The sequence below is a fragment of the Anopheles arabiensis genome, chromosome 3, assembly GCF_016920715.1.
Source record: "Anopheles arabiensis isolate DONGOLA chromosome 3, AaraD3, whole genome shotgun sequence".
In the NCBI taxonomy this organism is placed as follows: domain Eukaryota; kingdom Metazoa; phylum Arthropoda; class Insecta; order Diptera; family Culicidae; genus Anopheles; species Anopheles arabiensis.
The window spans coordinates 75,561,495-75,583,617 of NC_053518.1; the positions used below are offsets into that span (position 1 = coordinate 75,561,495).

Here is a 22,123-nt window from a genome sequence, read left to right on the forward strand (position 1 = left end):
GTAGTTTGTTGTTACTCATTTCATAGGGAAGTAGTCTTTTACAATGTAAAAACGATAAATTGTAAAAACGATGTCCTGAAATCTTTGAAATTTGAAACTTTTGAGCAGGAAGGGAGCCACATGTACTTTGAAATTAGAACATCATTTCTTTTCTTTTACATGAGAGACTGCTGTAATATAACTGCTCTTTTGATGTAAACACCTCTCTTGGAACATGGAAAAGCATGGACTTGGTATAGTATGTTTGAAAAATTGTATTTCTGTGAAACGGAAAGGAACACAATAGACCAGGCTTAATATATGAAGGCTATTTGAGATTAGGAAGAATTCAGTATGACATTTAGGATATTAGCACACATTTTTCAAGTACTTAAGATTTTCTGATGCTAAAAACACATTTAAAGGCTTCATGTTCTTACATTTTTGACAAAAAAAAGTTTGATATTGTAGAGCAGTATATGTATATTTATACTCCGCTGAATAAAATGGTAGACAAAGCTATCGCTATCAACAAGCATTGCTAAATTAAATATGAAATTGTGTAAAACAACTCTCTCAACATCAATAATCATTGTCATAAAATGAGGAACGAATGGGTTGAAAGTACAATTGTTTCGTTGTTCCCTTCGCTTTTAATCTGAACCGCATGAAACCACTTACTGGCTGGTGCCGTAACAATCAATGCACGTGCAAAGTTGGTGTTGGCATTTATGTTGTTGTATTTGTTTGGATCTTTCTCTCTTTCTTTCTCCTGCACGGTTTATCAGCCCGGCGGCTGAATTAACCCGGTCGGGTGTTGCGGTTGCCACAAAACCGTTTTACCGTGCCCTGGTGGGGGTAGGCAGGGTGTGCAAATGCTACTCACTTCTCGCTTGCAATAATCATCACGTCAGCCAGCGCTCCACATTGTCCGGTGCAGCCGAAACCGGCCTGCGGTTAACCAGCATAACCGTTGCAAACAATAGTGCGCGCGAGCGCGTGTGATGATGGCTATATGGTCGAAATCGGGGAAGAAAAGCGCCACTACCAGCCACCTTCGGGTGACGTCTACCAATGGCGGTTGCTGGCTGTGACGTATAGAGCAGCGAAGAGGGACAATGGTACAGCACTTATCATTTTTATTGAGGCTTCAAAAACACCACTTTATGACTCACTTCTGGGTCCGTGTGTCCGTTAATCTGTTTCGGGTTTGCAATTTCCCTTACAGATTCAAAGTTATTCCAATCGCAAAATTCGTAGCTGGTGCTAGCTGCTACATTGCCACCATCATTCGGGTGCCGCTGTTCGTGCCAAAAGCACGTGTTGAGCTTCGGCCGGCCATCGGCGCCTGTGCACGAACGAGGCAACCGTCTGTTCAACATCCGCCCATTGCTCCGCGCTGGTTCGGTTGAAGGGTTCGTGTGTTCGGCGTTCGGGGCTGTGGCAAGATCGCTTGTTTACACCCGAACCCCGACCCTCCCCACACCGTGAAGATCAGTTCTTTTGCCCATTTGGTTCATCGGTTTCCAGCGCAACTGGACGGACGGCAACCGCGTGTTGCGTGTGTACGATGCGAAGGAGGCGCATGGTGGCGTACGAAACGGTCTCGCGCGCGTGCCGTCGAGTCGAACGTCGAAACCATTCCTGTCAGTAGCTGCGTTGAGTTGGTCGGCTGCGAACGCATTCGCTCCCCGGTGGGGCGCTCGATTTTTATGTGTGTGCGAACGCGTTGTCGCGCTAACGGTTTTGAGGGAGCGATTAAGGGAACGGTTAAACGGTTTTCTAACGATGCATTGAGCGAAAACTGAAGTTGTGTATAGAATTGTTATTCAAAAAACTGTGATTAATTGTTGAGTTTAGTGAGTGAGTGAATGCAAAATTCTAGTTGTTTGTGAGTGTAGATACTGTGAGAATGTAAATTGTAAGATAAATATAACGAATGAAGCTTTGACAAATGAATGAAAAGAAATGTTTTTATTTTCAAAATTTATAAGGATCTCTTTGGAGATTAATTTGTTATTTTAATATTAGTATGAACTGTAATTGTATTTTTTAAAATTAAGTTTCTCATTCTTCTCTATTATTTTTAAAATTTTCGTGTAATTTAAATTCATATAAAATACTTTCTTTTGTCTTTAACCATCAATATACTGTGGAACGATTGGTTTAATGCACAAAACTGTTACCGTTCTTTTTTCTGACCGTTCCAAAGTGATCGTTTGAAGCGTGCAGTACTATTGCTCATCCATTGATGTACAAACAACCTAAGAACATGCGTTTTTATTACCCTCGATTCGTTTGAAACTTGTTCACACGCGTGATTGCATATCCTGCGATAGTCGATAGTGAAGAAGCAGCAGGATAAAAAAAAAACAGTGTGGAACTGTAGTTTTTGGAGAATTGAATTTGGTGGCGCTAGCGATGAAGAACCAGTAACCGATTCTTAGCGCCCGACAGGCAAGCGCAAGGCAACGCAAAAACAGCAGAAAGAATGAATGGAAAGAAACAGCAATGCTCCAACTTTTACGGCGCCAAATCTTTGCCAAATAAGTGAACAACCGATACCGCGCTGCTAAATGGGAAATGAAAGGAAGCCCGTTAAAGTGAAATTTAATTTAAAACCAATCATTTCATACCAAACGGTGTTGTTTTTTTGTTTGGAAGGGTGCAAAGTGTGTGTGTGTGTGGGTGGTTTTCTTTCGTTCGTTGTTATTGGTGTTGTAATTTCATTGCTTTATCGTGCTTGTTTCGGGCGCACGGCCAAACGCACTATGAATGTGAGCCGTGTAAGCGCGCACAACACCGTCCGTGCGTGATGAGGCGTGAGTGAGGCAAACAAAATCAGAAAAGAATATGATAAGAAAGTGTGTGTGTGTGTGTGTGGGCAAGCATCTACAGCGCTAAGCAGAGACGATGAAAGGCAATGAGTGTAAAGAAATGAAGTAATTTCCTTATTGATAGCGACACAAAGGTGAGAGAGCGAAGAAACTGAAAAGAAAACAACAGGACAAACATTTAAAAAAAATCCCGTTACCCGCATGGTTTTGCGTGTTGCATGTCCTTTGAAGCGAAAACTTTGTAAAAGCAAAAGAAAGGAAGCAAAAATTGCCCTCCGTATGTAGCCGTTTTTCGCATCCGGTCGATTTTGCGGTGAAAGGTGTTTGCGTTTATTAGCCGAGCGAAGTGGAGAAAAGTGTTGAACATCAAAGCGAAAGTTTGTGCATAAAAATGTGAAAGATTCTGCTTGCTTTAAATTTCATTTCCTTGCTGATGTTTAACACACGCTACTACTACTACTACTACTACCGATTCGTTTTCTTTGAAATAGATCACCATCACCGACGAACTTCATCATCCACTTGAAAACGTGCTGATGGAAGGATTCTTTCCAATGCCGGTACAGTGTGTGTGTCTTGTTCTTAATTTCTGTTAGTCTGAACGCCGCCGGAAAAGTGAAACGGCAAAGCCGTGCAGAGTGTGTGCGCTTGTGTGTGTGTCTTTTTCGTCGTGAGCAGCGTCTCCTTTTTTCTGTGTGTGTGCTAAAACAGTGAAGTTGAATTTTAATCAAAAGCTCAATCAACACCTATTAAGTTTGTTTGCTTCCCGCCACTTGCCTGGTGCGTGAGTGTTGCGTGATCGTTTTTTGTGTGTATGCTGGTAGTTCAAAAGTCGCACAGTTCTTTAAAAAAAAGGACTCAGTGTTCAAGGTGTTTTAAAAGAAACTTACGACTCTTTTTCAAATTCGCTTGTTAAAAGGAAGGTAAGTGAGTTTTTGTTTTCAATTATTAAGGGTTTGAAATTAAATTAATTTGAATTAATAACTTACGCCTGTGTGAACATGTTTATGAAATTCAAATTCGTAAATTAATTTTCTAGGATTTTTATCAAGGGTATTGTACTTCGAACTAGTCAATATTCAATGTTACGGAGCTGTTGCAGGGGCTAAACATCTTTAAAATTTTCACAAGTTCGGTTTCACAACCTTGTCATGAGTTAAAATGTTAAATTTACTTCGAAGATATTATGACAATGTACATGAAAGATGAAGACAAGATTTAGACAATGTTGAACATCGACATTACTATTAAAGTATAAATTTTCACTCTAAAATGCTATTTTACTTTTTTAAATGATATTTTTAAAATAACGTTTTAAAACACTATAAATTTTTTAAAAATTGTTTAATTAGATTAGATATTTTAGATATTTTTTAATATGAAATAATATACAGCGTTGATTAACAGCGTCGAAACAATGATTAAAACTAGTTAATAATTAGAAAGATACTGTCCTACTAGTCTAGTGTTTCAAATTTCAGGAATTCTTCACATGTTGACGTAAGCAATAGGTTATTTTGATTAAATGTAACATTCATTGGTATCTTTAGAGAAATTTAAAATAATAATAATATAGATCTATGTTCAACAATTAAACTTTGTTGCCCAGATTTTGATTTGGAAAATGTACATTAGTATGTACTTTACTGAATTGTATCCATTTCAATATGTGGTTATGATATCAATTTAGACTGTTCTGTTAATAAATAAAATTCTATTATTGGCACAATAAAAGCCTTCAAACGAACATTTTAAACAATTGTTCTTGTAGGTAAACATATAATTATCAAGTGATACAGGGATTTCCATGAGTTCTCATAGTTGTGGGGCACTTCATATGATGGAAATTGGAATATATGGCACACTTTTCGAACAGGCTCCTTGAAAATTCCTATTGGATTTGTCCAACAAGGGTGCTATAGAGTCCAATTCACATTAAGTTCATTTCAAGTAAGAAGGAGCCAACAAAGTGTCCCACAGCTATCAGAACTCCTGGAAAATCGTGTAAGCTCCAAGGCGAGCGAAGCCAATCCTTCTATAATTGCTATAAAAATAAAGGTGTAGAAAAAATGATCTTTTCATAATTCATATTATAGAATTTTTACGGAGCTATCCTCAATTCCTTGCAATCATTAAAAAAATGTATACAATTGAAAAGATCTTTTTAGAAGGCTTTCGCTGGTAATGAGTTTTTAGGGTTTGACACCTTTGGCTTTGCTTAGAGGCGTAGCGTAACGCATTGCATACATCTAGGCGTTGTAATATTTGAAAATGCTGGAAATTAAACATAACAATTCTAAAACTCTGGTTGTAGGATTATCAAGAAACTAGTTTTTCTTAAAGTAAACATCATAAACAAAAAGCTAAAAAACAACTACAAAATAGTATATATTTTTTAATGAGATTGATTTTAGAATTGTGTTTTGAGTGAATATGTCTTTCGATAAACCTAAACGCCCCTCAGACATCAGGTAGTTACGATCTGTTCAAGTGGAAATGAAAAACTACCAATAAATTTCGAACAACACTGGACAAAATGGTAAGCAGATTTGACGTGCCCAAACAAAGACTGCTCGAATGGGGGGAAACAGAGCGCAGAGAAGCAGGACTCGATGAGAGCGAAGAATAAAACACCAGTTGTCAGCTTAATTTACAATCGAAGCATTACGTTCGTCTCCTGCTCCCGGTGGTGGCGGCAACAATTCAGCCAAGACACTTCGGACCTAACACGGATGGGGTTAAATTAAGAGAGCCTAAAGAGTGTCACGGTGTAGAATGGCCACACGACTTACCTCTGCCACGGGAAATCGAAAGAATGGTACAACCGTTACCGGTGCTCACCCCGTTCACCGATGACAACTGCTTTACCTCTTACTCCGCAAACGGTGGTTATCGGGTGCTTCTCGGCCAGTGGAACCGGGTGGCAGCTATTTCTGTGCTTTTTTATCCTGCACTCTGTCTCACTGTCTTAACTGTCTTGGGCAGTAATAAATTAGAAAGTTTTCCCGAATGTGTCCCTGCCCCGATCGGAATCGGACGTTCGGAGGAACCCGGTGTTCGTACAGAAGGAGCCACTTAAAGGATAGGAGCGGGCTAATGGGGATGGTCATCGTAACGGCACAGGTTTGTGCTGAATTTTTGACAGAGAAATTAGCTTGATTGCGATTCCATGCCACTGTGGTTGGCGTGTAGTGTATTGTCGAGCTCAAGGACGGCGTCGGTACGTTGTTTTTCGTACCATCTTGTTGTTTTATTAGTAGTAGTAGGGTTTTAAATGGGCGAAATGTCGTTTAATCGACCGATACAGCCAGATGAACACCGAGGTCTAATCGTTTTCACGTTCCATTTCGATCGTTAAAGCGTTAAAGTTACGAGCCCGTTTGCGCCGGATACGGATTGCTTGACGGATTACAACAAGCTTACACATTCGCCTTGATTTTTATGCTTTCAACACACATTAAGTGTTTGGAAAAGTAAATGAGGTTTCCGTTTGAAGGAAAAATGGTATTGAATTTTCCACAAGTGGCGTTACAACATTGATGCTTTACACGGGCAGTAGATGCATTAGATACAATTCAATTCATACATCGGTATATGTGCTTAGTACACACAGTGTAATGTTTTGAAAAATTCACATTCAAAATTCAAATATGTCTTTTTTATAATTCCAATCAGTAATTGTTTACTGGCTTTTTTCGATTTTTCAATTTACCAGAATCCTTTGGATACCTTTAGTCATCTATCATGTTCAAGTTTTAGCTTGCATTTTTGAATTGTTCCCACGATTTATTCGCATCTTCAAATAATTCTGGGAAACACTCAATAAATGATGTTAGGTCATGTAATCGTCAAAATCCTAGGGGAATGATTAAAAAATGTAGTAAAATGATTTAAACCACAAATGGATTTACGGTTTGATCAGAAAAAACCATACAATCTTAAGCCAATGGAATCCAATTTGATTGGGATGGATTTTCTCACAATCAATTTAAGTATTAACATTATTATTATGCTGTAACTTTATTAATTTCCTTTTCCGCTTCAAATCGGTAAGGTCTAGAAATAATATCAACTAGTAATCTTTGCAGAGTTCTGTATGTAGACCTTTACAGTCTTAAGTCAGCTTTATTATAGTTTTATTAAATCATAAATTATAAGGTCAAATATTAAAGGAAGACCTAGTCGTAATAATGTCGCTAGAACTTCTATAAGATTTACACTTATATTTGGCAAGTTATCTTCGATTAGTATCGATCTTCAATCAATCGTCAATTAGGAAGAATTAGCTGTCAAACTCCTAAGTAGATGGAAAAGTAAAATAATCCATCATGATGTAGTGATTGAATCCTTCAATTAGATCTTTCCATACTACTTAGACCTTATTGTTTCTTCAAATCCCTTCAAACGATAATAAAATGTGTAACTAAATATTGCTGCTAATTGTATTGAAAGACAACATAAAAGAAGATTTATGCTAGTCTATCACAAATCGGTTTACCCGCTTGTTTCCCACAAACATTCCAACCAAACAGCCCCGTGAGCCAGTCTGTCGGCAGGACAGCATGACAAAGCCAAAGGCATAAAAGTCACAATGCAAAGTGGACAAGTGCAAGTGTGCAGCGCTGTTGGCAGATTGAGACAGTGAGCGGGTTTTGTGGCGGAAGCCTGCCACGACGTGGCATGAATATCTCGGCCCAGCTGCAAGACAAAAGTGTGACAAAAGCCCTTCGACCAGATGACAAAAGCCGCCGAGAGAGAAAGAGAGAGCGTGTGGTGATGTTGGTGACGGTGTCATGTACAACATGCGGAATCGAGCAGCGTAGTGGGTGAAACTAGTGGATTTGTGTCAGTGGCAGTGTGTCACAGCCGAGGCAGGTCAAGCGCTGACGAAATGGGTTCTCGACGCTACACCTACACCCGCGTCGCTTCGCAATATGCACTTTCTCTGCCGGGGAGGGAGTCACCAGGGTATGCCGGATGTGTATGGCCCTGGCAGGAATCTAATTGCACTTGGATCGCAGTGATTGGACTCGCCAATAAGGGCCGCAATGAGCCAGCATGTAATGAGACAGCAGAACAATGAGTGTACGACTATTGAAGGGAGAAGGAGCGGGTGGAGGATCGGGATTCCTGTTGTAGTGCACATTCTTTTCCTTTACCCATGACGGGCGGGCGGACGATTTTTCATTTCGGTAGTGCCCTGAATCGATTATGACACATTAGGGAAGGAAGGACGATGGGATGCATGGGGGTACCGACTAGTGTGTGTTGTTGGTCTGTTGACTGTTTGTTGAGCTGGGATAGAGAACGAAGAGATTTAAAATTGCTTTCACAGACAATTGTCAAGAAATTTTACAATCATTTTTGGCAGATGATGACTAACGTCTAAGCGAAGAACTGCGGTTGACAGTAAAACGATGGACTTTTGTCGGATAGCTGCAGTTAGTGCAACGGTTTATGTAATAAGGACAATAATGGCAGGATGACAATGGATCAACCTGTAATACCACCGAATTGGATCTAAAAACTAATTGGTTCTATGGCTAGTGCATTATTCAAGGAGGCAACTCATTTAACTGTTAAAATTTCTAATATTCTCTTTGAAGATTATAAGAGTCGAAATTTTCGCTCAACTGCTTGGGTTTCCTCCAGCTCCAAGTTTGCTTTGCGTTTCTGGAAAATCTAGTTGAATTACCACAGATGCAGTGAGCTACTAGATCTCGCATCATTGATTTATGTTTGGATCGTTCCGTGCTAGATCACTACATATCGCAGAGAAATGCTGCTGAACCTGCTTTGGCTACTCTGATTTGCTTGTCTGCATGTTCTGTGAGTTTCATGTAGTTATTGATCGTTACCCCAATTTTACATTTTAAGCTCTGTGTCTCACATTTTATTCGCGCCGTGAGGCATATTACAGGATTAGTTGTTTGGATTAGTTTATTGTATTCGATCTATAGTTTTTGTATTTTGTAGGGCTTTTTCTGTCTAATCCTACTTCATGAGGATATCTTGCAGTCCGTTGGATTTAATAGTAAATTTCAAAAATCTCAGATCTTCAAGAAGTAATTACACAGCGATTAATAGGTGCTGCTGTTGTGGTTGTGTTGTCCAGAGATCTTGAAATAAAGTTTATGTGTCATGCATTAGAAAATAAAACAAGATTACGAAAGCAATGGCCAATAAGAAGCATACAAAGTTGCGTTCAAAATTACATTTCTCCACATCACTAGAATAAGAAAGAGTAAGGTTAGAAGATTGTGATACTGAAATAATTGGAAGCGGATAAGTGGAAAGAAAGTATTAAAATCCGTGGATGGAGCCGTAGAGGAAGTTGAGGTAGAAGCAGGAGGAGATGAAAAAATATTAGAAATTGTACGTATAACCTTCCGCAATACCAATAATATAAACGATTATTACTGATTTAGTAACTTATGTTTTGGTTTAACCTTGGCAAGACAATTCTACCATAAAACGAAATGTAGCAAATTCCCCCATAAAATAAACACATCCTCCTCTTCATGTTTCCATTTGCAACATCCATTATTGAACTCTTCAAAGACGATTGGATAATGGTGGTCCGCTTACGGGACGAAACGATTCCCCCGCCACGGACGAACACAGCAGCAGTACCGGCGCTTCAATAATGGCCACTCGTTGTCGCCAAAGTGTTTCGCTGGCGCGTGCACTTTACACTCTTAAGCGGCTACCATTCTTTCTCGCACCGTCCAGCGAAACTTCCACCCACAGTCCATCAGGGTCAGGCTTTAGGTTAGCTTTCATGTATTGTGGTTTCGTTTTCTTTAAACTTCCGTCCTTGGGACATCAAATCATTTTTTGTTTTTTAGTCACTCGAAATGTCCCATCAAAACTGCCTTAGAAGTAAGTGCAAAGACAAGCGATAAAAAAGAACAACGTCCGGATAAAGTTTTCGGGGGCAATTATCTCGGGGAAAAGTTAAACTAATCTAATTGTGGGGCCTGAAAATAGGATAAGGGCCATTTCACACGCAGTGCTGGGACCGGGAGAAGATATGACTTTTTTTTTGCTGAAATCCAGCAAGCTGTTTACATAAGGAAGCAAGAAGGACGCTTTTTTATTTCAAAAGTCATTAAAGAATGGATTCAGTTTTTGGATTGTTTTCGACTTTAGCGCAGACAAATGAGAGCGTTAATTTTGTCGTGTTGTGAATGCTTAATTTATTACTCTACGGGTGGACCTTTTTAACCCATGCTTCAGGGATGTGCATAATCTATCAATTGAACCTTCAATAAAGGACTAGTACGTACCAAACTGAAATGAACCACTCTAAGTTGTACTCAGTAAATGCGCCCCAAAAACTGTAGTTCCGCATCACGCTAGACACGTGCTCATTTGCAGCACGACGACGATGGTTTTCCATCGTGAGGTGTTCAATTACACTGATTGCAACCCGTATTTAGGGCGATGTACATACATTGGCTGGATTTCGATTGATTCACTTGGGACAATTCACTTGGGCGTTGCATGCGTTCGGCGGAATTCTCGGTAAGTTCGCCAATAAAATTCAACTGAATAATGGCAAACAATCGGGCCGTGTGTGTCTGAGCGAAGTAGATTGGGGTAATGTAATTGAATTAATGGATCTTTAATTATGAGTAGTGCTCAAAATTTGTTTGGGTCAGAGGGACTGGATATGAATCCCGTAAATAACGGAAAATTATAATTTTATTCTCTTTTTTGGTATTGAACGGATTCTATGGATGTCGATGATGTTCCAGAGGCATTGCGAGAGCCGCTTGGTAAATCATTATTTTGCAATTGACAAGTTTTTTAACTTTATTCTTACAATTAAGTAGGATCTAAAAACGTATTTTTGTTTTTTTATCTTCTCATCGTGAAGCTTTTGGGAGCATTTACTCAATGTCGTGTCTTCTATTCCGATGCAAACACTATGGGTTTCTTAAATATCTCCGCTATGAAGCTCGCTTGTGAATTTCCAAGTTCGTTTTTCCATTTCTCGTTTTCTATTGTTCGTTTTTTCCATTTCTCTGATTAGGAGATGTGTGCCTAAAATGTTATCTTTGAGTTAAGTATAACATCGATGTCACACATTTGACCGCGAACTAAGGTGTCTATGAAATAGATACTAGGTAAACTCTATAAAGCTCTAATGCTCTCAGGATAAAGTTGAATATTCTGGGAAAATAAAGTGTGGAAAAATAGGCAATAGGTCACTAAACAAAACCCAAAATATCATTTGAATCCTCAATGGTAATGCTACAATATAATACACAAAAATAAAACTAAGTAAAGTGAACCTGCCAAAAGATGGTACGACAGCCACACGGACATGTATTTTTAATTAGAGTTTAATGTTGTGCCCTTTTCTGCACTCTCAACACCATTTTAAATACTTTTAATACCATTCTTCTTCTCGTGTGATTAATGTACTGCGCGGTTTGCCCTGTAGTAGATGTTGTGTCATGTTTGGTTTCCGGTCAGGCACTAAGGCGCGGACGTGAGACAGAAACTGTAATGGAAATAAGCATTGCAGCAAGCACATTTCTTTGGCTTCTCTATTTTCCATAAACGTACACTTCCTCAAATACCTTACGAACACCGACACTAAGCAGCACAAGAGCAAGGTGATGGATTCTTTAAAAAAAAAAACTTTACTCCCAAAAGCACTGCCTCGCAGGAAATTAAACTTCCGCTTAATTGTAGTGACAAATTAAAATTCCATTTCCCTCCAACACTGGACCACAGCATGCTCCCGTGCTTTCCTTGGACGATGACGGCCGCAACTTAAACTGCTGCTGCTGATGCAAAAGCTCATATTGGCTAGTAGTAGTTGCCCTTTCAAAACTTGGCTATACATTAGCAGTAGTGAGGATGGGATGCAAAAAGCTTCCAATATATTTCAATTCCATTTTCCCCCGGGTTGATGATGGAAGCAGGGCACGACAAGCGGTTAAGTTTCCTTTTCTTCGGTTCATCACGACTTGCCTTAGTGAGCAGGTAGGCAGGAAACCCGTTTTTTTGCATCCTGCCCTAGCATCCTCAAGATAGTGCCCGAGATAAGAGAGATGCATGGTAAGGGCATGTTAATTTAGTGTCTGCCTCAAACCGACCAACCAGTGCTCAATGCGGCTAAATCAGTACCGACAGCTGATGAGCGATTCCGTCCGAGCCTTCGAGTCTCGCAGCGATGTTCATAAATAATGGCACCCGTTTGACCCTGGCTGACAGAGGACGGCCGACAAACAGCTCGCGGGCAAGTGAGCGCTGGCCCGTGTCACGTCGATAATAAGTGCCGGTGATGTGTGCTGAACGAGAAAAGGTTCCCCGTTTTGGGGTCTTCACTCCCCCGAAGGGGTTTTTGCGAACGACCGAACGACCGACCGACCGACCGAACGGACGTATATCAGTTTCCGTTCTCGCACTTGGGGAAAATCGGGCCGAGATTTATCGGTCGGAAGATGGGTGCCCAACGGAAGGATCCTAAACGGGTGCGCTGCAGGAAAAGTAGGGAAAAAGTTCGCGCTTAGTTAGTTTTTTTTGTGTGTGTGCATCTCCTCTTGATGTATTTTCTATCCCCCGCTCTTGGTTAAAAACAACATTTTCATAGAGCAATGAAGCGGTTTTTGGGTAGGACAGGGAGAGACAGGGTCCAGGGGCCGTCTGGAACGAATCATCAAGACCAGATCCATCAAATAGCCGCAGGTCAGGCGGAAATTTCGCGGCAAAACGGGGAACCCTAAGTCTACCGTTATTATCTTGCGGCGTGCTTGAGACGGATTAGGTCGCACGATTAATGGTACTTTGCGTGCGAGTTGGTGGCCACTGAAGCAGAGGCAGCTGGTAGCTGGTAATAGATGTTTTTGTTTATCGCTTCTTAGTGGTAATGCCGCAAAATCGGTTGTGTCTACAGATTGGCACTTCGGTTGTTGGGTGGGGCCAAGACGTAATACAAGCTGTTGGAGTGTCTCAGAAGATGGTAGTATCAGAAGTAATAAACATAGAATTAAAAGAATGGCGTAAACATACTGCACATAGAAGGTGATATAACTCAAAATATAAGGAACAGAATAATATAATACTAATACTATCAGTGAGGTGGATGTTTTTTAAATGCTTCTTGTAATCCATTGCTTGATTAGGTAACATTCGGTCACGTGTATCAGTTTTTTCTACCGTTTTCCAGAGCAAATCAAAAATATGTAGAAAACCCCCTTAAGAGAGAAAATAGCATGAGGTAGAACATTATCGAGGCTCCAATCATTCAGTTTAGGGTATTCTGGAATAGAGACAATTTAAACTACAGCCATTCTCCGAGTTATGCGAATAACGCGTTCCGGAGTATTTTGGCGTAAGTGGAATATAACGTTTTTCAGAGTGAAGATCAAAACGTAACGAAATAAATTATTTTTTTTAATAAAATATGCACCATAAAATGCTCTTAAATTTGTAAATGTTTACTTTAAGCTCAGTTATGGATTTTTTATTCTAAACTTTTCTGCTAAACATTCATTATTTTTCTTTTACTACCTATATCTATTACTTTTTAAACTGTTCTGATAAACTGATATTTGTAACTTTTTTTATTTGTTTGAATTACGTACTTATTTAATAAAATTATAAATTCTATTCTATTGCATTATTGATCAGTTCAAATTTATAAAAAAAATCAGTTGCTTAACGTAAATCGGAATATTTTTTTTGAAAAGTAATGATAATGACACAACGAAAGAAATTATACTTTCATTCCAACATGTATGTGTTTGGGTATAATATGCACCACAAAATATTCTCTACTTGGTGAATATTTAATTCAAACTCAGTTTTGTTTCCTATTACGTACAATTTTAATGTTATGATAATAATAACATTTTGATAAACAAAGTAGCTTTTATATTACATGGTTGTTTTCTTGGGTTTTTATACAGGTATTTCCTGATATTCGCCATTTCGCTATACGCGATTTTCTAAATTTGACAGTTCTTTGAACAAATTGTACAGATTTGACACATCAAATGTCAAATGCTAAATAAATTAATAAATTTGGTCGAATTTAAAAAAAAACATTCCAAAAGGCACAACAATATAATCTTCAATTGAAATCAGATCGTATAGTTAAATTAGTGGCTAAAAACCCACCTTGTCAAGCAAAATTGTACAAAAATTAGCTCTAATTTGGCTGAAAACCTAGAAATTCGACTTACACTAACATTCGAGATACGCAATTTCTACGGTCCACATTAATAGCGTATATTGAGGAATACCTGTAATTTATATGAATATCAACAAAACTGGTAAACCTGCAAAATGTGTTAAAACATAGTTTATATATTTTGACACTATCATCGCATTTTCACCTGTTAGTTCATGACTCTTATGTTATGTTTATGCCTATTTCCAATAGAGCAAATGTTTATTGTTTAAACGGCTCGTAATTAAAATTTGCTCCACTTTTTTTCTGGTTGTTTTAAAATGCCTTCGCTTTTTGATACAACGGTTGTTTTTTTTTGGCTCGAGGACTTATTTTTTGACATTTTGCTTGATGCCGGAAAATTGTTACTCTTTAGCAAACAACAAAATTGCTCGCTTTTAATTATCAAACAGTACGGTGCGATCTTTCTTCATTCGTGTGTGTGTGTGTGTCGTGCAACCGCTGAACGATGGCCAAAAAGATGCAGCCGACCGAAGGCAAAAGGGCACGCGAAAAGGGGCGGACGAAGCTGAGGGATTATTTTCCTTTCTTTCATGCTTTCCTAGACTAAAGTGTATGTGTATGTGTGTGTTTCTTTCTTTCCGGTCGAAAGGACCCTGACATAGTTCCGTCGGCCGGTTGCTCCCCGAGCTCGGGCTGTAGGGAAGTTTGGCGAAGCTTGCGGTCAGCGTCAGCACAAACAACTCACCACAGCAACCGCAGCTGGTGCACTTCGGCGTACTGATTTCTTGCCCGTTGCGCGTAACAAAGTGCCATGCCAGCCAAACAAAGTGGAGCACGATGCGGGGTGGTCCGACAAAACTCGGGTGGCGAGCCAACTATAAATCGTGACAATCGTTAGCGCGGAGAACGCGGTCCGCGTCGTCCGGCAAGCAACAAATGCTTTCACTGCTCGTTAATCCTCGAAAACAAGCCGGCCAGTCAGTCAGCCAGCCAGCATGCAATAGCAGTTTTCGGGGTGGCAAAAGGTCGCGCTGCATGATGTTCAGCCGCGAGGAGGAGGTTAAAGCATATCTTTTTGGGTCCGCCGGCCCAGCAGCAGCAGCAGCAAGCAAAGTGCGCCAATAAATAAGTGATTTATTACGAGTGGTTTTATTTTGGCGCGTCAGTAGCGATCCCCGAAGTAAATGCGCGTCTGTGTGCTACGGCTACCGGAAATGTCCAGAAATATCCTTTCCGTGTGGCGGAGCGGTGGCACGGAATCACTTTTTTATGTGTTTGTTCTTCCGTCGTATATTGTGTGATTGCTGATTGCTGGGCGCAGGTATGGGGCGCTTGCAATACGTTTGCGATAGTTTATGGGTGTCCCAATTTGATGGCCGTCGACGAAGATTGACCCATGCCGCCAGATTGTGGGCGAATCAGCGTCGTTCTAAGTGGCAGCGTCATAAAGAGAGAGAGAGAGAGCTGTGAGCTGTCAATCTTGTGAAAGTTGCTCCTCGAAGGTCATACCGGAAACATGTTGCCATCTTGTTAAGTTTTGGAGACATGTGATTCTCTAAATCATCTTTGATGAGTAATAGCAAGCTGGAGAGCAAAAAATGATATCCAATTTATGGGAAAAAAGGGACAGGGCCCTACATATTTATAATAATTCCCTATCGAATTTACAAGGACAAACACCGTGCAAAATCATATCGAGATCACCTGATAATCGGCTCAAAACGTTTGCCAAGGTAATACGGAAAAAGGGAAATTCACTATAGAGTGGGTATTAAAAATCGTGCCTTAATCCCACTGCAGCTCCAGTCGCTCGCGAGCCCTACATAAGCACTACTTTCACTATCCCGCCTACCCGAATTGGTGGCCACAGCATTTTCGCCTTTCGCCGCCAAGCGAGAATTAAAAATATTTTCCCTCTCAGTGCACACGCGTCCAACGCCCGGGCGGCGAGAGTAGAGATGGCTCAGTAATTTACACTGTCGTGTGAAACCAACCGAAGCGATGAGGATAACGATAATCGAGTATCGTTGGATTAATGCCAAAAAAGCGGGGCTGACCAACCGGCAAAGCTCAGCTTAAACAAGGGGCTTTAACTGGGTCGAGATACTTGCGGATCGAATTGATAGTGCATTTCAGGTGTTGGTGAGTGCGATGTTGAATGCCACTGATTGATTACTTCCCCTTCTTTTCTATTCTGGGAACACTGTACTAAAACAAAGCTAAAACTTGGCACATACTCTTTCATTTTAATTTTGATTGACATGTACTTTTTTCCTCTGTTCGTTTTGAATGCTTATTTTCCTGTACATTCAGAGATGTATTTTTTGCACAGCATAGATTTCGCTATCGATTATCCAAGGATAATGCATCATGCGCTTCGGCTTTAATTTTTAACCCCATAAATCATACAGCCAGCAATAAGTATCTGTGCCAAAAATTTTAACAATGAGAATTGAGAAAACGGACAACAAAAAATGGAATACATCTGAGCTCCAACCAAGACTTCAAGGTTGTTTGGTGCTTGATGCATTTATTTTCAATGAAAAAAAATTAAAAAAAAAAAACGCTTGTGGTGGTTTTGAATCGTCTTTCACCAATAAACTGTACCAACTTAAAGGAATGCAATGACATTCCAAAAGAGAGAGAGATAGAGAAAAACTGCACCGCACTGCAACGGATGCTTGTGTTTTGCATAATCTGATAATCCACCGGATGCTGCTGGAAGCTTGTCGTCAATGGGTATGCTATGGGTTTGTATGCATCCCTGGTCGATGATGGCTTCTCATTCCGATGCTGTGGTGGCAACAACTTGCATGACGTTGGAAGACATTGTAATCTTAAAATTCGTAAAAAATATGACATGATTTTCTTGGTGGTTTTTTCTAAAAGAAAGAACAGTTTGTTTTCTATCGATGATTATAGTTTCTTTTGAGTGTTAAACTGGTTACTGGTGTTACTCAGTGTATTGACTGAGGATCTTCATACACTATGTTTGGTATTCTAAGGAAATAAATATATAAATCAATAAATAAATCAATAAATCAACAAATTAATACATAAATTAATTATTATATAAGAAATCATTGAATGAATAAAGCGAACAAACAAATGAATTAATAAAAAACTAAAAAAATCAATCTCCATCTTTATTGTGCTGTAATTAATCGCTACTGTACGATTAATTTGAAGATTTTTGCATGACGCCTGAAAGTATGCAATACGTATCTAATTTTGTTATGTAGATTTTTACCTTTATAGACAAAAAGATTGCATACTTTTAGGCGCTATGTGCCACGCAGATGAGATGAATTTGTATTCATGCAACTCTCCAATTATTTTTCAATCATAGCTTTTATTGATATACAGCTATAAACCCTCATTTTTGTAATGACATTGTTTTAACGATGTGCTTCCAGCGTTTCCACTTTACTCCGTGCATGTACAGCCTTGCGAGACGCTTATGTAAATGCCACTCACTGTAAAGCTTCTTGAATCACAAATTGTCCACGCTGCCAACTGCGTCTTATGCACTTTTTACCTTTTCAGAAAAGCTTTTTTTTTGCATTCAGAAAAGAGAAGAGAGAAAGAACGAGAATATAAAGAATCTGCTCAGTTTTACGCTTTCACCTGGATGAGCTTTCGGGACGGAAAATCCGTGCCTGAATGCTGCAGAGCGAAAGACATCCGTGTTTCACCGGCGAATGCACCGCTTCACAACGGCATGGCGTCATCACACATCGGCACGCCACCACGGTGGCAGAGTGTTGTGTCGAGCGCACCTTACGGTGATAATAATAATGTAAAAATGCCTCGAACCATCGGTAAGACACCTTCGAACCGATTCCGATTTCCTGTGCTTGCCACACGGCGAGGATTCCGTAGACGTAACGATCTGATTTGGAGCGAAAGAATGGTTGGTGAGGTGAGCAAAGCGTAGATATTCGGTATTTGATGTACTCAACCGTACATCCAACACTGCGGGCCGGTGGCAGGAGCCTCGCAAGATTGGGAATGTTGCGCGCAAACACCTGCACATGCTGCCGTCGTCATCGTCGCTTTGGTGGGTCGTAAAGTCAGGTGCTGGAGATAGAAAGTCACACGCTACACATTATCACACCAAGTCAATGCGATGAAGCTTCGATATAAATCAACTTATCCCATGAAAGGTGGAAAATAACCGAATGGAGCACGCGGGGACGTTTCGTTACGATGGGATGCACGCTTTGGTGTGACGACAGTTCAGGATCAAATGGGCCCATTTTGTACGCGAGAACTTGGTTTATTGCCCAAACCAGAAGGTGATGTACGTACGTACCCGGAGGCCATATCTTTTCGATCTGATCTGTTACCTCTGCTGGTGTGCTGCTTTATTCATGTCAGTAGATTTGTAACGAAAGTGCAAACGTGCTAATAACGGTGTCTTTTAGCCGTGATTTTGTTGCTGCTGATAGGAATGGAAATTGGATTTTTCAACCAGCAAATCGGTTGACATCGAGCAAGATGGAGGAATCTATATGGGTTGATAGGAAGATTGAATACAAATTACGATGAGACACAATTTGGCGTGAAAGAATCATTCGCTGGATGGGTAATGTTGAAACTTTTCTGATAGCGATTAATATGGTGTTTTGGGTTGATGACGTTGAGATCTGTTGAGTAATTTCAATCTTCAAGAATTCGGAAATGTTATTTCTAACTGTTACTGTAGTATAGAAAATATGCGATTAATATCAAATTTATTATAGGCACTTCAATCCAGAAATGGTACTAAAATGATGTATTATGAATGTCGAATTCAATAATATGAATTCAATAAATTGTGAATTTGGTTAACAATTTGTCACAAATTTTAAAAATAATGAAATTTGTGATAGATTGTGGTGATAGAGTTTAAGCTAAAACAATTAAATTCAGAGAGAGAGAGAGAGTAATAGAAAGAAAGAGAGAGAGAGATAGGGTGATAGAAAAAGAAAGAGAAAGAAAGAGAGAGAAATAGAAACAGAAAGAGAGAGAAAGAGAAAGAGAAAGGGAGAGAGAGAAAGAAAGAGAGAGAAAGAGATAGAGATAGCGAGAGACAGAGAGATATATAGAGAGAGAAATAGAGAGAAAGAGAATATAAAGAGAAAAATAAAGAGAAAGTTAAAAGAGAGAGAGAAAGAGATAAATAGAGAGAGAAAGAGATAAATAGAGAGAGAAAGAGAGAGCGATTGATATATTATTTCCATATCTAATGTGATCGTTCGGGTGAAAAAAATGTTTGACGTAGTTTAATTTATGGATGACCCCTCACGAGGAATTTTTGCTTCTTGTTCATATTGCACATATGTAAAAAATGAAAAACTTCAATTCCGCTAACAAATTGTCACACGACAGCTACAGTGTTGATCAGACTTGCAATAAACTTTTGCCAAAGACAAACAACCAAAACTTTCAACTCATACGAGTTGCAAACTGATACAATTACATTGCAGACGAGTTTTATTTGTGTTTCTACGCTGCTTCTGTTTAACATTTCCGTGCTCCACTTCAGAAATCGTATCTGCCCTAAAACTGCAAGCAGCAAAAAGAAATATCCTTCCAAACACGAACACGAAAAGCATATGTTGTGTCTTAATTTTGAACCACTCAACACACAACAACAACAAAAAACAAAGAAAGAAAGGAAAGCAAGCAAACCTTTCTCCTGTTTTGCATTGAAATTCAACCAAAGGTTAAGTACGACAGCGTGGACACACATATATTTATTCTAATGCGAAAATCTCCGCCCAGTTTGCTTGTTGTTTTGTTGTGCAGCCCGTTCGCGCACTGTTTGCGTTTTCCGCTGTCGATACGCGACTTCTGCCCGACGGGTTCCGGTCATTTCGTGCGTGCAAGCGGAGTAAAAAGCAGCAACACAAGGGAGAAGAAAGTAGGCAAGCGGTACGGAAAGCTGTCAACCGGTCGGGATGATGCCAAAAATACATAAAACATTAATGTCAACATTTCCATTTTTGCTCTGCGATACGATTTGGGTTCAATTCTGATGAGCCAGCGACGGATTGTGAAACCGAAACCGAAGAAGTCATCACACAAAGAGAGGTGGGATTGTGGGATTTAAGTGCGGGCTGTGATTATTTTTGTTTCCCGACCGTATGCTATCGCATATGCTAATGATCGGGCGGGCGTAACCCATTTTCTGTACTGAAGTGAGTACTTGAGTGTGGAACACCCCTTCAATATCCAGTTTTTTTTTTTCGGGGAGATCCTTGGTACTTGGTGGCGTTAGTAGATTTAAAAGCGCTTTTGCTTGGTTTTAGATCACACCGAAATAAAGCGTTCTTTTCGCTCATTGTTAGAAATTATTGCAAACGGTGCGAAAATTTTGCCTCGAATTTACGGATTTTACCTCGCTGTTTCCAACCCTTCCCCATTAATGATCAAATCTGAATAATTCAGTTATTCAAAAGTACACATAAACTGTTGACAAGGTAACGGCGATCATAAAAACTGTGGCGCACAAACTCCCGTAGGCTTGTGGTAGGTCTCCCGGACCTACCATCGAGCCGGAAATGTATACGGGTGCAAAAAAGTTTCGTACTTTTTAATTGGCAAACCACCTGCTTTCGAGGCAAAAGTCACAGCAATGTAATCCTCACCTTCAGCGAAAAACGCACCGCACAGCTGCTCATTACTGAGTATGGAGGAGTTGTTAGAAACAAAATATTTTTTATGATGGCTTACAATGGCAGCACAGGAGAAGCTGATCGGTGAGCTTGGGCAGTGAAATTCTAGCTTTAGTGAATATGTTTTCGTCATTGAACGCTAATCAGTGATAGGGTTGTGTTTTAGGGAATGGTTATTACACTGGCACGTGTTTGCTTAATTAAACTTGTCGATTGAAATTTACGTACGTATTTATAATTTTATTCTTAAGAAACTGCGCAAAACTTGAGTGTATGTGTGTTTTATACGTTTTGCAGAAAATTTGAGTACTTCAGCTCAACATGGAATAAATATATTTTTTGCATATCAATGAGTTTGGTACTTAGGTGAAATCAATGTCGTTTGGTAGTCTCATATTTAATGAATTATAGTTTGACACATATATCTCTCCTAATTTGAGGATATTGATACTCTTGAAACAACTAGCACTAAATGACCGATAAAAACTATTTCTAACTACTAAATAAAACTAACTTTTCATTTATTTGAACTATAACTAATTTAATTTATTTTTATAATCCCGCTACTTTAACACCGTATCCCGCGATCACCGACACCAGAATGGCCTTTTTTCGCCATCGCTTCGCTCGTCTCGATCGCTTCTCACTCTCTTCTCATAAATTGTTCTCGCTGAGTGTCAGCCGCCCGAACCATGTATGCCGCCTTCAGCTCCATCTACACGTAGCCGGTTGTGTAGAGAACTTGTTGCGGCTAAGGTCGCTACACACTATCTTGAGTATTTAGTACAATATTGTACTGTTGTACTTGTTCTAATAACTACTTCATCGCCTACTACTGTTCGTTTTCGAACTATGAGAGTTTTCGAAAAAGCCCCTAAAGGTATGCAATATGCGTGACTTTTCTGCGTTATAGGTGAATGGTATGTAGCTTGACAACGAAAAACTTGAAATATTACTAATAATCTGAAATTACAATATTGTTTGCATCCATCAATAGTCAATTACATTCCAAAACATCACGGTTTTAGAAGGAGTAGCTAGGATTACATTTACAACCCTCTTTCAAAATCCAATTCATAACAAAAGAAGTTGCCCTTGCGAAGAGAAAGTAGCCGTTCGTTTGATAGTGTCATTTGATGAAATCTTTCTACGCCACCCGCTATTATGTCCCCCAAATTGGCACAAACACTCTTCACACCCTTGTTCCGAATCGCTTCATCACTCGAACCCTTGCCTTGCTGGTTTGAAGTGCCAACCCGCTCAAACACTGTTGATCGATCCGAGGTCGTAACCCGAGCGGCCCCATCCCGAAAGCACACAATGAAACTCGACAGTGAAGGTCAGTTTAGCACCATCTTCATCATAATCATCTTTATCTAGGCCATCAATGACAACCCTTCCCCACCGGCCTTCAAGAAACGAGATGAAGCAGGAACGGGGCGGGAATGGAAGCATTAGCTTAAGTGTTCGGCGCACTCGACCTCGGGTAC

General features: G+C 39.8%; 1 protein-coding gene across 2 annotated transcripts in view; it reads left to right on the top strand.

Moving 5' to 3' along the window:
* Positions 1-1,647: 1,647 nt before the first annotated feature.
* The window catches only part of LOC120905093 (gamma-aminobutyric acid receptor alpha-like), a 68,424-nt gene continuing 47,948 nt past the window's right edge, over positions 1,648-22,123 (top strand). The window contains exons 1-2 of one of the 2 annotated variants that reach the window (XM_040315790.1): positions 1,648-1,900; positions 3,308-3,739. The gene's annotated coding sequence lies outside the window, so the exon portion shown is untranslated. The remainder of the gene's footprint in view (positions 1,901-3,307; positions 3,740-22,123) is intronic. The other variant, XM_040315791.1, reaches the window with a different exon arrangement.